The sequence below is a fragment of the Lissotriton vulgaris genome, chromosome 4_1 (genome assembly GCF_964263255.1).
Source record: "Lissotriton vulgaris chromosome 4_1, aLisVul1.2, whole genome shotgun sequence".
Classification (NCBI taxonomy): Eukaryota; Metazoa; Chordata; class Amphibia; order Caudata; family Salamandridae; genus Lissotriton; species Lissotriton vulgaris.
Genome location: NC_141691.1, coordinates 1550009051 through 1550023360, shown reverse-complemented (window position 1 = coordinate 1550023360; position 14310 = coordinate 1550009051). Strand labels below are relative to the sequence as shown.

The window sequence follows — 14310 nt, the reverse complement described above, 5'->3', positions numbered from 1 at the left end:
GTAGTTCTGTTTTGTTGTGATCTTCTGTCCTTTATTTAGCAACATTTGATCCTATTTAAATGCATTGTTTCCATCTTGCATTCGTCATATTTTGATGTGTTCTGGGAAGGGGGAAGAAGATGTATTGCATGGTGTAATTTATCTCCAGTCCTTTATTTAGCAACATATGATCCTAATGCAAATATCTTGTTTCATCTTGCATTCACAATATTTGTATGTGTTCTCTGAAGGGTAAAGATGTGTTATATCTTGTGTTTTACTTTGCATGTTCCCTGATACTCTCTCTGGTTCTTGCTGCTCAGCCTGTATGAATGTGCTGTGTGGAATGTTGCAGTGCATGGTGATGCAATGGAATGCTTGCGTGCCTGTGAGGTGGTAAGTGTGAGTTGGTGTGTGGCTGAGCAGCAGGGAGGCTGCTCCGGAGGTAGCCTGGACAGTGCCTTTGGTAAATACCAACAGCCTAACTCTGTATAATTGGAATAGATTCAAACAGGAATTTGAGAGTGTTTGACCATCAATCTGTCACCATGTCAGCTGAAAAAGCACTGAAAAAGCACTATTAGAATTTGTGTAAAAGACGTTGTCACATACCTTATTCAATTAAATAGCTTGGCTGCTGAGACTCATTTGCCAAAGGAGGTACAATCTGCCCAATATTACCAGAGGCTTAAGGATGAAATGAAAGATACCCTTGCATAAAATGATCCCCATCAAAGTCTTGAGCTGAATTAATCAATTTTAAGTTTAAGATTGTACCACAGATTATTTACTTGCTTATGCCTACACACCATCCTGCGGCCTAGGCCATCAACCAGGACTCTCCAGCTTTCCCTGTCCTAGGTTTTTCTTTCAGTCTGACTCTAGGTGTAACCCATCTTATCACAATTAAACCCAAAGCCTCGGCACCAAGTGTTTCTTGACCTTCCTCTTTTCCTTTTCCCTTGAGGGTTCTAGGTCAGGGCTTGCCTGTGGTGTTTGATGCAAATTTGCGGAGGGTGTTGCATTTCCAGTCCCAGCATCTTTTCATGATTTTATCATGAGCAGGAATTCGGAAAGTCTGCCGCAATAGGTCATTGTTGATGACGATGTTTGGTCAGCAGATTTGGAGGATTTTCCTCAGACAGGTATTGATGAAGGTCTGGACTTTCTAGGCAATGGTAACTGTTGTCCTCTAAAGTTCTGCTCCATACAGAAGGACTGATTTTACATTGGTGTTAAAAAGTCTGATCTTGTCAACATTTGGTCCTTGGAGCTCCAGATGTTCTTTAGCTGAATCAAAGCAGAACTGCCTTTGCCAATTCATGCCTTAATGTTGGCTTATGTGCTGCCCTGGTGGTCTATGACAGCGCTCAGGCAGGTGAAGGTCTCAACCTTTTCCAGGGCATCACATAGAAGACTGACTGCAGTTGTGATTTCTTCAGGATCTTGGTTTTTCCCCTGTGGATGTTAAGGTCAAGTTGTGCTGATGTGGCTGCCACATTGTCAGTCTTCTTTTGCATCTGCAGATGGGTATGGGAAAATAGAGCCTGGTCATCTGAGAAGTCCAGGTAGTTGAGCTGCATCTAATGTGTCCATTGGATCCCATTTTTTTCTTCTTGATGTGAATATTTTCATGATCCAGTCTATGGCAAGCAGGAAGAGAAAATGCGAGAGCAAACAACTTTGGCGAAATCTGGTACTCACTTGGAGGCTTCTGTGAGTTTTCCTCAAAGGACTATCTTGCAGGTCATTCCCTTGTAAGAGTTCCGAATGATTCTTATGAGTTCATCTGGCACACCGTAGTGGCGGAGGAGTTTCCAAAGGGTCTCTTTGTCCATGCTGCCGAATGCCTTCTCATAGTCGATGAAGTTGACACAAAGGGGGAAGTTTAATTCCACTGACTGCTCAATAATGATGTAGGGTGTTGCAATCTGGTCTTTGCAGAAGCCAGCTTGCTGTTCTTACAACTAAGACTCAACTAATTCCTTCAGTCTGTTAAGGATGACTCTGTTGAACACTTAGCCTAGGGCAGATAGAAGAGTTATCCCTGTGTAGTTTGCACAAGTACTCAGGTCTCCTTTCTTGGGGATCCTGATAAGATATCCCTTCTTCCAGTCTGATGGCACCTTTTCCTCTTCCCAGATCCTTCCAAACACGGGGTAGAGGGTCTCTACTGATGTTTTAATGTCTGCCTTCAGTGTCTCTGCTGGAATGTTTTCAGGTCCTGCTACCTTCCAATTTCTCAAATGTTTGATGGCTTGCCTTATATCTTCCTTGGTTGGTCTGCTGCAGTTGACTGGCAAGTCCTTGTCAGCTGGCTGTATGTCTGTTCAGCAGTTTTTCAAAGTGCTCCACCCATCTCCGTTGTTGGCTTTGTCTTCCCAGCTTTGTCTTTAACTGGTCTTCCTGGTTTTGCTATATCTGCTGGAGAGTTTCCGTGTTATGTCATAGAGTTCTTGCAAGTTTCCATGGCTTGCTGCTTCCTGGACATCTGTGGCAAAGCCATCCTTGAAGATTCGCTTGTCTGCACTTACGAATATCTTTACATCCCTGTTGGTTTTGGTGCATTCGCATTGAGATTTCGCTTTTTCTGCACATCTTCAACTGGTGTTGACTGCAGATTTCTTATCCTTTTTCTCTTGGATTTTACGTAGTCTTGTGGAGATCCATTCTTTTTTTTTTTTTTTTTTTTTTTTAAATTTTTGAAAACCTTTATTGTGCACAAAGTCAGTACATATACAGGCCTACAACCGTCCGGCCGGCCACGAACTCTCATGAAGCACTAGTGCAAGCAATACGGTGACAGGGTAATGCAGCCGAGCAGCAAGTATAACGTAAAATACAGAACATGAAACACCACAGTACCCAGGCACAGGAGCAATGCAGGTTAATTTTGAACTTTTTAAGCGACTATTCAGATCAGAACACAGTACTCCGTACATGAGCTAGTAGAAGATAAAAGCAGGTCCGTGTAGGTGGGACTTGACAAGGAACAGCAGCACCAAACAGTTCGATTCACCACATGCAAGTCCCGACCAGAGGAGGGTCACAAACGAGTCATGCCACCAGAAAGCTGTTTCAACAACCCCTAAACATTTGCGCCGCCACCCATCCCCCAATATGCCTAACACCGACCAAAGAAAAAGGAAAAATCATAAAAGAGCAAAAAAAGGCACCATAGAAAAAAACTCCTCGAACCAAAAAGTAACCCCCCACCCTACACACATGCAGAGGCTATGGCCTGCCCCCCCCCCTAGCAGAGTGTCTGTCGCCCCAAAAAACCCGAAATATAGCGAGAGTAGAGAAAGGAAGAAGAAGAGAAAGCAAAGGGAAAAGTAAAAGTAAAAATAACCCTGTGACTTGGAGAGTAGGAACAATAAACCAGCCCCGAACTCCCACAAGAGTGAAATCGGGAGGAGGACCAATCGTATATACATGCAGACTCCGCCGGCCTAAGAAACAATTTCCGCCCCCCCAACAGTATCAAGCAAAGCAACAACAGTAAATCAGTCAGGGCGAATCAATAGACAATCCGTAAAAATCAGGCCTAGGTCAAGAACCACCGTGCCTCCCCCCCATCCGCCCGGCCATCAAACCATAGAAAGTCTCCTAGCCCTGGCCCGTTCTGGGACACGGCCCCTCACCCCTCCTACATGGTAGTCCAGTGCGGTCCAGGAAGACGTTAGGAAATGGCCGCCCTAAGGAGGGGGGCGGCGCGTAGACAAAGGAGAAATGGCGTCCACTCCCAGGATACTGTCGTCCCTCGGTATCAATCCCCTCTAGCATGTCCAGGCCATCAGAGTCACAAATCAAAGCAATCCAAACTCGCGACAAGAGTGTAGTTGAAAAACCAGGAGGGTAATCCACCGGCCGCCGACCGTCCCCCATCACAGACTGTAGCACACAGTTGAGCTCGGAGCTAGGGGGAAACTCTGTAGCGACGACCGAGCTGTAAAATGGCAACAATCCGCTACTCTCCACAGGTGTAGCAACTGTAGCATCCACTGTATCCCTTCGAGGAAATGCCGCGGCAGCAGGCTGTAGCAGCTCCCGCCTGGAGCTCCGTGGAGAACAAGACCCCTGCTCCTGGCCGAGGGCTTGGGCGCAAGTATCGAGCCGCACCCCCAACTCGATATATGTGGTCTTCATCGCTGATGCCAACTCACCCAGGGCTGCCAGCACATCTCCAAGAGTGAAGTCAGGCAGAAGTGTCCCCGTTCCCGCACACCCATGGGGGGAGCCAGCCACGGCCCCCTCAGGATCAATGCGCTCGCTATGCCGTGGGGTGACTAAGTAGAGGTCCGCACCATGGCGAGCCGCCGGCATCGACATCTTGTCTTCTCCCCAACGAGGCGCTGTGGGGTGGGGAACGGGGGAAATCACGGGGCGCGATGTTGTTGCCGGAGCAGTCCCCGGGCGTGCGGCAGTCCGCCCGAGCTGGGGCAGTGCCTGTGGGTCCATAGCCAAGCAATGAGGCAAGCAGTGCCTGGTGGGGATTGCAGTTAGCGACCAGTGGGACGAGGAGAGCAGAGCAAAAACATGGCGGCCGGGAACAAAGGACTCGCCGGGTAACACTTCTTCTCCCTGCCACCGCACCGCCCGAAGCGTGTACAGTGTTCACCAGCGGCAGGCAGCGCCAAGGGCGCGCTCCTGCGAGGAAGCGCCGTCCGATCGCGCCACCCCCGCTGCAGATCGGCTGTGCAGCGTAAGCGGTGTCTGGGCGCGTTGTAGTGCAAGCTGGTTCCCGGGCCGGGGCAAATCGTTCCGTAGCCGACGATTCCGGGCGAGTGGAGAGGTCGGCGGATCACCGTTGACAGCAGCGCCGTTTCCCGCACCTTCTAGGACGAAAACAGGTCAGCGAAGCTAGCAGGATTGTGGTGCGGGATTCCGGGGCCGGCGGAGCCAAGGGCTGCGCGTCCGATCAGGTCGCCATCTTGGCTCCTCCCCCCACCTGGAGATCCATTCTTTATGCTGGTGCTTCTTGGGACCCAGTACCTTATGGCAGATTGGTGTCACTTTCTTTGATCTTCTCCCACTGACTTTCTACTGGGTCCCTGTCGTCCCCGTGTTCTTGCAGGACTTGAACCTTGTTATAGAGCGGGACTGAGTTTTCACTCTGTTTCTGTGCATCCTTGAGGAGGGTGGTGTTATATCACTGGCGTTGATTTGTGACTTCCAACCATGCTTTCTTCAGCTTTAGCCATGACAGTGTGATGGTCTGATGCCACGTATGCTCCTCTCATCACTCTCACATCCTGCAGGGACCTCCAGTACAACTTGGCAATGCAGATCTGATCGATCGGATTCTCTATTGAATGGTCTGGTGACAAACACATTGTCTTGTATATTCTTTTGTGTGGGAATACGGTACCAGCCATCACCAGACTGTTCAGGGCATAGAGATCTGCAAGCCTTTCACCATTCTCATTCATGTTGCCAAGGTCATGCTTGCCCATGACCTCTTCATACTTAGTGTTTTCACTTCCAATCTTGGCATTGAGGTCCCCTATCAGTATGATGATGACTCTCTCAAGGTATCTCTTCAGTATGGACTGGAGTCTGTTGTAAAACTGTTATTTTTTAACTTCTTTGCTGAAATTTGTAGGTGAATAGCACTGGGTAACATTCATGTTGATCCTATTTTTCTTTGTGCAGAAAGTTGATGTGAGGATTCTAAACCTGTGGGCTTCCCATCCAATCAGAGCTCGGATGGCTGCTGGTAATAGACTCAGTGCTACTCCCTTAGTGTGTGGGGCGTTCTCTTTCTTGTATCCATAATGCAGAAGAATTCTTCCAGGAGCCAGTCCTTACTGTCCGGACTGTCTCGGTCTGGTCTCGCTGATGATGCAAGTGCAGACATTTTAGAAACTTTTCCTTAAATAACGTCACTCAAAACTTACTTACCAAGCCTGGAAGTTCTGTGCCTTCCTAAGTTGATGAACCTTTGTCATCATGTTAAAATGGATAAATTTCACAACACCAACATCATCTTTTACATTTGATGTTCAGGCAATAAAGAAAGGTTTGGGGAAGTTTATAAAGTTTATTTTCTCATTAAGAGATTAGTCGACATTTTTGTTTCTTTTATGCAGGTTAATCATATCAGATCAATTACAGAAAATAATCAAAAAGATTGGTTATAACAGGCATAGAAAATAACAGCATGTTCCATTCAGAATATAGTCCCTATTATAATCTAAATGATGTATCCTGTCCTAACAGGAACCCATAAAGAGTCCCTTCTGGAAAAGAGCAAGTAGAATTTTGAAGTAAAGTCAGATAACTAAGAAAACAATCAAACTTACCATAAAGAGTAGTTCTGGAGACTCAGCTAAGTACTCCGGACAGCTGCAGAAGCAAATGTCTAAATGAGCGAGAGGGTGAGAAAAATCAGCATATGTAAGGAGAAGTCAAAGAAACTTACTGTCAGCATTAGCTTTTGTTAATTTGAGCTAACACAACTAAGTACTAAGGGGCATGGCAGAGTAGGAGTGCATAGAATACCTTGACTCTCCAGCTAGGAACGTGTACTATATAGAAATACCACTAAACATGTTGCAAAAAGAGGTGAAAATGTCATAAGCATCCAATGGAGGAAGATCTTCCAATGGTCTTTCGTCTTCATCCTTCATTCTCACGTTAAACGTTCATGTCGCCATAAAGTTATTCAGAGGTGGATTCGACGTACTACAAAAAGTTACATCTACGAAGGTTCTCATGGGAACCTTTTGCAAACCTACTCTATTAGCTGTATGGTGTCCCATTGTGTAACAATGAGCTGCTCTATGGAATGAAACATTTGAATTCTGGGATGTCCTGGTTAGATCAGGAAATGTACGCTGTATTAAGCATTTCGTTTCATTAATATGATTGTTCATTATGAATATGTGGCAAAGAAAATACAATTAAGTCGTATGGTGTGAGAAGAAGAGAATTACATTTTGCATGAAATAGCACGTTTCACAAAAATGTCACGCTCGGTAATTCAGTTATAACATTAAATCACTAATTTTGAAAGGCATTTATTTTTCTGAAAGGGTTAGAGAAGAATAAAAGAATAGTGCGGCCTAGCAGTTGGAGAACAATAGTAATTACAGTTTTTTTTAATGTAAGCAGCATTTCCATTTTTGCATGTTTAATAAAAGCACATTTCCTAACGTCTACTTTATTATGCATTCTATGTTACAGTTTTTAACACGTTTCTATATTTTTATGTGGTAAATTGTACATAAAAACTTTCAGCTTCGTCAATGCCAAGCAGGGCAAGGTTGTATTATTTCATCTCTGTTGACACTTGGGCTGTCTTGCCTGTCACGTGCATGATCCTCACATTCCATGTCCTAATTGTGATGATCTTGGTCGAAAGCAGGTGGATCAGCTTTGTGACTTCCAGGGTTCTCTGGATTTCACCACAAGGTGTCATAGCTCTCCGTGAAAGAAATTACTCTCTCCCCAAAGCTGAGATGTCTTTTGGTTTATGTTTCGGTAGCAAGGCATTTTTTACATGGTGGGTTAGCTTGCCCAGTGCATAACCCGCCTTCTTTCGCAGCTGGGCTTGGGACCGGCCTTAGCGGAGTTGAATCACAGATTAGCTTAATAAAACAATTATTGAAAGAGGAGTGAAGTAAATGGATCTTTTAAACCAAAGAAAAGATCCCTGCAATATCCGACCCTGAAGAATCAATGGAAATTAGAGGAGAATGAAGAAGTTCCAGTGACATAGAAATAGATACATTTGTTATAATTTATTCCAGAGCTAATAGTAATTTCACTGACGGATGTTATTATCAGAAATTAAAGTCACTTACCATATGTAAACTAAGACCGGAAGCAGTAAGAGCTGTGAAAAGGATTTGCTTCTGCGGAGAAAAACAAAGTGAGAGCAGTCACAAAGTCAGGCTGACAGACGAGGCACCTTGGGCGGATTGTCGAGCAGTTTGATTCCGCTCTCCCCTCGGTTCTCAGAGCAGTTTTTAGCCAAAAATCTTTGACATCCCTAGTTTTAGATTTTGTCTCTCTGGGCACCATTAGCACCACAACCAAGGGTGCATTGACTGGTGGGACACCAATTGGGGGTTCAGACTCAATCTAGCCCTTGGAGTCACTCTAGTAACCCTGGGTTCAGTAGAAGATGCAGGGCTCACACAGCAGGGCTGGACTCTAAGGGTTTAAGGAAGGCTCCAGGCAGCAAATCAGTCCTTCCAAGTGCAGCAAAAGTACACAGCAAGCCACAGCAGCAGGCAGACCTCTGAGAGGCCTTCTGCAGGCCCAGAAAGTGAACTGAAGAGAGGGTCTTCTGGTGCCTCCCTAGAAGCTGGGAGAAGTTTCCCGAAGTCTCTCTTTGAAATGCTCAGAAATTCCTTACTCCCCTGCCCTGGCTCCAAGCTGGCTGCTGAAACAATGCAGAAGTGAGAAGCCCTTTGTGTGAAAGCAGAGCACAGCCTATTAAGTTGCAAGTGGAGCTGTGCCGAGCTAGGCTGCCTCCTGCATGCCAGCAGATAGCCCATTTAGGCACATCTAATCCCTCTCTTGTGTGACTATCTGGAAGGAATTCACAAAGTCATGTGACCCAGTGGAAGCTGCAGGTGCCAAATAGCTAAGACCAAGAAAATGTCAACTTTGTAAAAGGGACATTTTAAAAATTGTAATTTAAAATTTGACTTTACTAATAAAGAGAATTTCTCAGACAGCAAACATGAAATGCTTATCAGTCCTCAATCAAATGTTAGTACATATTAAATGTAATGAGGACACAGACTGTTATCCTATGAGACATATAGGCCTCACAGTAGTGAAAGACGAATTTAGGAGTTTGCCACTACCAGGACTAGTAAAACTTAAAAGAGCATGTCCAACCTTTTAATTACAATGCACCGTGCTCTATGGGCTGCCTAAGGCTACCGTAAAATGGGAGCTTAAAGCTTGACAAGGATGTTATGTTGCCAAGTTGAATTGCCAGTTTAAAACTGCATTCAGGCTGAAAATGGTAGACCTGGGACATGTTTTAAGGGGCTACTTACGTGGGTGGCACAATGTGTACTGCAGGCCCACCAGTTACTATGCATGCAATGTACTGTGGGTCTCATTTAGCATGTAGGAAACCCCATAAAGTATTAGGGGGGTCAACCAATCAATGTATTCATTCAGCATTCCAGTAACAAGTTCTACCTTGAATTATATATAAAGTTAACAAAAGACAGAGAGGGTTCCTGTTGCTGATATGTCTTATCTGAAACATAAGCAGTAGTCAGTATGACGCTGTATAAAAATTGCAGATGACGAAGTGCTCGATTGAGTGCATAAATACATAAAACAAATACTTAAGACACTATAAAGGCTGGGGGCACTTGATGTGCCCCACCAAAAGTGTACGATTGTGCATGTACTGTGTGGCATGCATGATGTAGTGGATGCAACACTATGCACGGACATGCTGGAGGCCCTGTCACTTCGAGGGTATGCTGTTTTAGGCTCTCCTATGAGCCAAACATAGCAGCAGCTGTGACACCGCCACCGCACCACCACCAGCCCTAGATTTAACTTGGAAACCAGTGGGCGGCTTCACAACTTGCTTGGCGGTCTTCCTGGGACAGCTGCAGTGCAAGTCCTACAGGAAGATCGCCAAACTCATAATCAGGGCCTTCATCTGGAAACCAGGGAGGGGATGTAGAGGTTTTAACCCTAAGTGAAAGAAGGGTCTTTTTAGGACTTAGTCATCTGACTCAGAACCTGCATGTAAGGGGAGAGAAAACAGGAACTAATCATCAGTTAAAAAACATCTCAACTTTAGGAGTCAGAAATCTTATCGCAAGATTGAAAGACCTCTGAAACACTCACTAATTGGTAGCATTTCCTGGATGTACCGTCCACTTCAAGGATATGCTACCATAAATCATAGTAGTCCTCTATGAATCTAGAATACATATAAACAGTGGCTAGCACTCCCAGGGATGGTGCCCTGCCGGGGTCAGTAGACCACCATGTCTGGAACTGCTTTTTAAATAAAGCAGGTATTTTTTTTAAATGCAGCTCATTTTCCATAAAGGAAACGGGCTGCATTTAAAAAACAAAAACAAAACTTTTCAGTTTCATTTTTTTTAAGGGCAGTCAGTGGTCCGTGGGACCACTAGTTTATTTATTTTTATTTTGAAAGTTTTATATAGCGCAAGCAAGATCTTTGCAGATATCAGAGCGCTTTACAAAAACAAGGGGTAAGAAAAACAAGAGAGTGTTTAACAGACTTTTTGAGCACAGAATAGCTGTAGGTAATAAATGGGTAGCAAAATAGGGTAGGTAAATCAAGGAGCATAGTCGATCAGACAAAACAATTAGTACAAGTAGGTGCAGAGTCTCAAATAAATCCAAAGTAAACGTTCAGGGGAGTTTAGCCATGAGGATAGCTTTTACTTCCTTCTTGAAAAATGCAGTGGAGGAGATAAGTCTGGTTTCTTGTGGGAGTGCATTCCAGATCTTGGGTGCCATTCCTGAAAAGGATATTAAAGAAAGGTTCCAGCAAGGGATTTTTATGGAAAAGATTATTTAAAAACAAATATGGTATAGTCTATATTATTTAAGACTATTGGACCGTAGTAATCAGCCACTGTTTTGAGGATATTTTTGACTTAAGACCTTACACAAGGCTACCACACTAGCCAAGACGAATTTACCAACTGTACTGGTAGGTCTATTCAACAAATGAGAAAGGAAAAGCAACACAATGAATAATTTGTTCGAAACTTATTTATCTTATTCAAATCAGATTCAAAATTGTAAAAGGGTACATATTCGAGAAAGAATGCACATAGCTCTTAGGTATAAGGAAACAGTAAAATCAATCCATCAATACATAAGAGAAAGTCTAGTCTGAAAATGAACACACAAAAACCTCCTTTTTAAAAATAAACAGAAAGTTTGATGTAGATGTAGACATAGACTTTTGGTGTCGACGTTTCGGTCTCACACGTTAGATCCAGAGACCATCATCAGGACGGTTATCTTTTAATGCAGTATGAAAGACCCTCATAAAAAAATGGAGAAAGCGCAGAGGATGTTTTTTTTGAAGGTACAGAATCACTTGTATCCTTGGGGATTCCACAGGTTATCCCTTGGTTAGTGCTCCACGTATTAATCCAAATATGCAAATCGATTTCTGATTCAAGGTCCAGTTGTCAGAGTAACGCTCCGGCTTGTCGGGAATCGGGTCAGAAGGCGCGTTTATAAGTTTTTTCCTTCCGGAATCTTCGAGGTTTCAGAAGAAGATTTTTTGTGCTTCTAGTGGCTTTTGAGCAGTACAAAAGGGGGTGGTGATGGACGGAGCATCTGAATCAATCAAACACTCACACCCAGTCAAAAGATCTGGGTTTAATCCATCACCGTTCTTTAGCCCACTCTGCCACCCCACTTCAGACATGGCTATATGCAAATCAGTCTGACCCTGTGCCTCATGGGAACAGTCCAACCCGAACTGCCAAGCCATGTCTTCCCTAGACCGGAAACAAGCATCCGAGGACTGGTTTCTGGCATTCCAGCTGTCTTCAGCCCGGCTTGCTTGAATCCAGTGGCATAGTGAGCAAGGGACTCACGTCTGAGCATACCCTGCCACACTTATGGCGGCCAAAAGCAGTACAAAAGGGGGTGGTGATGGACGGAGCATCTGAATCAATCAAACACTCACACCCAGTCAAAAGATCTGGGTTTAATCCATCACCGTTCTTTAGCCTACTCCGCCACCCCAGTTCAGACATGGCTAAATGCAAATCAGTCTGACCCTGTGCCTCATGGGAACAGTCCAGCCTGAACTGCCAAGCCATGTCTTCCCTAGACCGGAAACAAGCATCGGAGGACCAGTTTCTGGCATTCCAGCCGTCTTCAGCCCGGCTTGCTTGAATCCAGTGGCAAAGTGAGCAAGGGACTCAAGTCTGAGCATACCCTGCCACACTTATGGCGGCCAAAAGCAGTACAAAAGGGGGTGGTGATGGACGGAGCATCTGAATCAATCAAACACTCACACCCAGTCAAAAGATCTGGGTTTAATCCATCACCGTTCTTTAGCCTACTCCGCCATCCCAGTTCAGACATGGCTATATGCAAATCAGCCTGACCCTGTGCCTCATGGGAACAGTCTAGCACGAACTGCCAAGCCATGTCTTCCCTAGACCGGAAACAAGCATTCGAGGACCGGTTTCTGGCATTCCAGCCGTTTCAGCCTGGCTTGCTTGAATCCAGTGGCAAAGTGAGCAAGGGACTCACGTCTGAGCATACCCTGCCACACCTATGGCAGCCAAAAGCAGTACAAAAGAGGGTGGTGATGGACGGAGCATCTGAATCAATCAAACACTCACACCCAGTCAAAAGATCTGGGTTTAATCCATCACCGTTCTTTAGCCCACTCCGCCACCCCAGTTCAGACATGGCTATATGCAAATCAGTCTGACCCTGTGCCTCATGGGAACAGTCCAGCCTGAACTGCCAAGCCATGTCTTCCCTAGACCGGAAACAATCATCCAAGGACCGGTTTCTGGGATTCCAGCCGTCTTCAGCCCGGCTTGCTTGAATCCAGTGGCAAAGTGAGCAAGGGACTCAAGTCAAGTCAAAAACTTTATTCGGAAACATGTAAATCATGTCCATAAAAGTACATAACAATACATACAACACATATGAACAAAAAATACAGTTGACAATCGCAATCTGCTAAAAATACAGTAAGATACATATATGTGTCAGATAAAAAAAAAAAAAAAAAAAAAAAAAAACGATTCCAATAAATAAATTACTTTAAAATTGTGATTTTTTTTTTTTAAAAAAATCATGCTTTTCCTAGAGCTGATAGCCCTGAGTATATAACTAGCCGTATAAAAACAGATGTCAGGGTGATGTAGATTAAAAAGTAACTTCATTGCCGCCTTAATAGTTCTTGCTCCATGTTTAATAAATAGAGGTTTTAAAAAGAATTTTCGATATTCACTGTACAGGTTACATACAAGTAGAAAGTGCTCTGTGCTTTGTTCTGAAAAATTGTCACACCGACATGGACCTATAGGGCGCGCCTTAATCTCAGGAAATGCAACCAATAGGTGGGCCGTACCCATCCTCATCCTGGTGAGGACAAACCGGTGTTGCCCTTTAGTCACCTGGGGGAGGTAGGGATGTAGGCCCACGAATTCGTTCAATTGATTATAACGTATACAGGTGGTGAGTTTGAGATCATCCATATCTCGTTTTTCTGCACAATGATTTAAAAAGATTGTCTTCAGACTCTCTTTAGAGAGATCCGAGGCAGAACAATGATCTAGTATAACGTTTAATCCAAACACCCTGGAAAAGGATTCAATTGTATACTTAATCCATGGAATTTTAAGGAAAAAGTCTAGACGTAGACAATCCTCAATAATAGCCCTGTTAAATGAGGTTTCGTCTTTCATCCAGACCGAGCGCCATAACATCAGAGGTCTCAACAATAGTAGATCATTTAGATGTTGTAATCCTAATTCTTTGTGGACCAAACTGTTAGCAGTGGATGTCGGGAGACACAGTAATTTTTTCAGAAAAGTATTCTCTTCTACCTGTAAAGGTTCTACCCTGGATACCCCCCAGACCCCTGCTCCGTAAAGAGCAGCCGAGAGACACCTGGCTTCAAAAATCTTAAGCATTACCTTGGGCCTTCTACTACCTAGTTTACTTGCGAAAGCAAATATTCCGTGGGCGCTCCAGGTCATTTTATCACGCACCACCTTGTGCTCAACATCCCAGCGCCCATTTTTAGAAAAGGTAACCCCCAGGTAACAGAAATTTTCCACACATTGTACCACCTGGCCATCAATGTGATATCTATAGGGCTTTTTAGTTTTAACATTGCTAGCACCACACTCCATCACATATGTCTTGCTCTTGTTAATGACCAATTTTCTTTTTTCTATAAAGGCCACAAATTTATCCATCAAGAGCTGTAGACCCCGAGGGGTCCTAGAAAGCAACACAGCGTCGTCCGCATAAAGTAACACGGGGATGGTACTTGTGTTTACTCTAGGGGCGTCCGCTGGTGCTTTCTTAAGGATCGAGTCTACTTCGTTGATAAAGAGAGTGAAAAGCAGGGGTGCCAGGACGCACCCTTGTCTAATACCTCTCCTGACCCGAAGTGAGCAAGGGACTCACGTCTGAGCATACCCTGCCACACTTATGGCAGCCAAAAGCAGTACAAAAGGGGGTGGTGATGAACGGAGCATCTGAATCAATCAAACACTCACACCCAGTCAAAAGACCTGGGTTTAATCCATCACCGTTTTTTAGCCCACTCCGCCACCCCAGTTCAGACATGGCTATATGCAAATCAGT

General features: G+C 44.6%; 2 pseudogenes; both read right to left on the bottom strand.

The window, feature by feature from the left end:
* The window catches only part of LOC147724227 (uncharacterized), a 41321-nt pseudogene extending 37010 nt beyond the window's left edge, over window positions 1–4311 (bottom strand).
* Window positions 4312–5126: 815 nt separating this feature from the next.
* LOC147724226 (protein CFDP2-like) overlaps window positions 5127–14310 on the bottom strand; it is a 35767-nt pseudogene continuing 26583 nt past the window's right edge.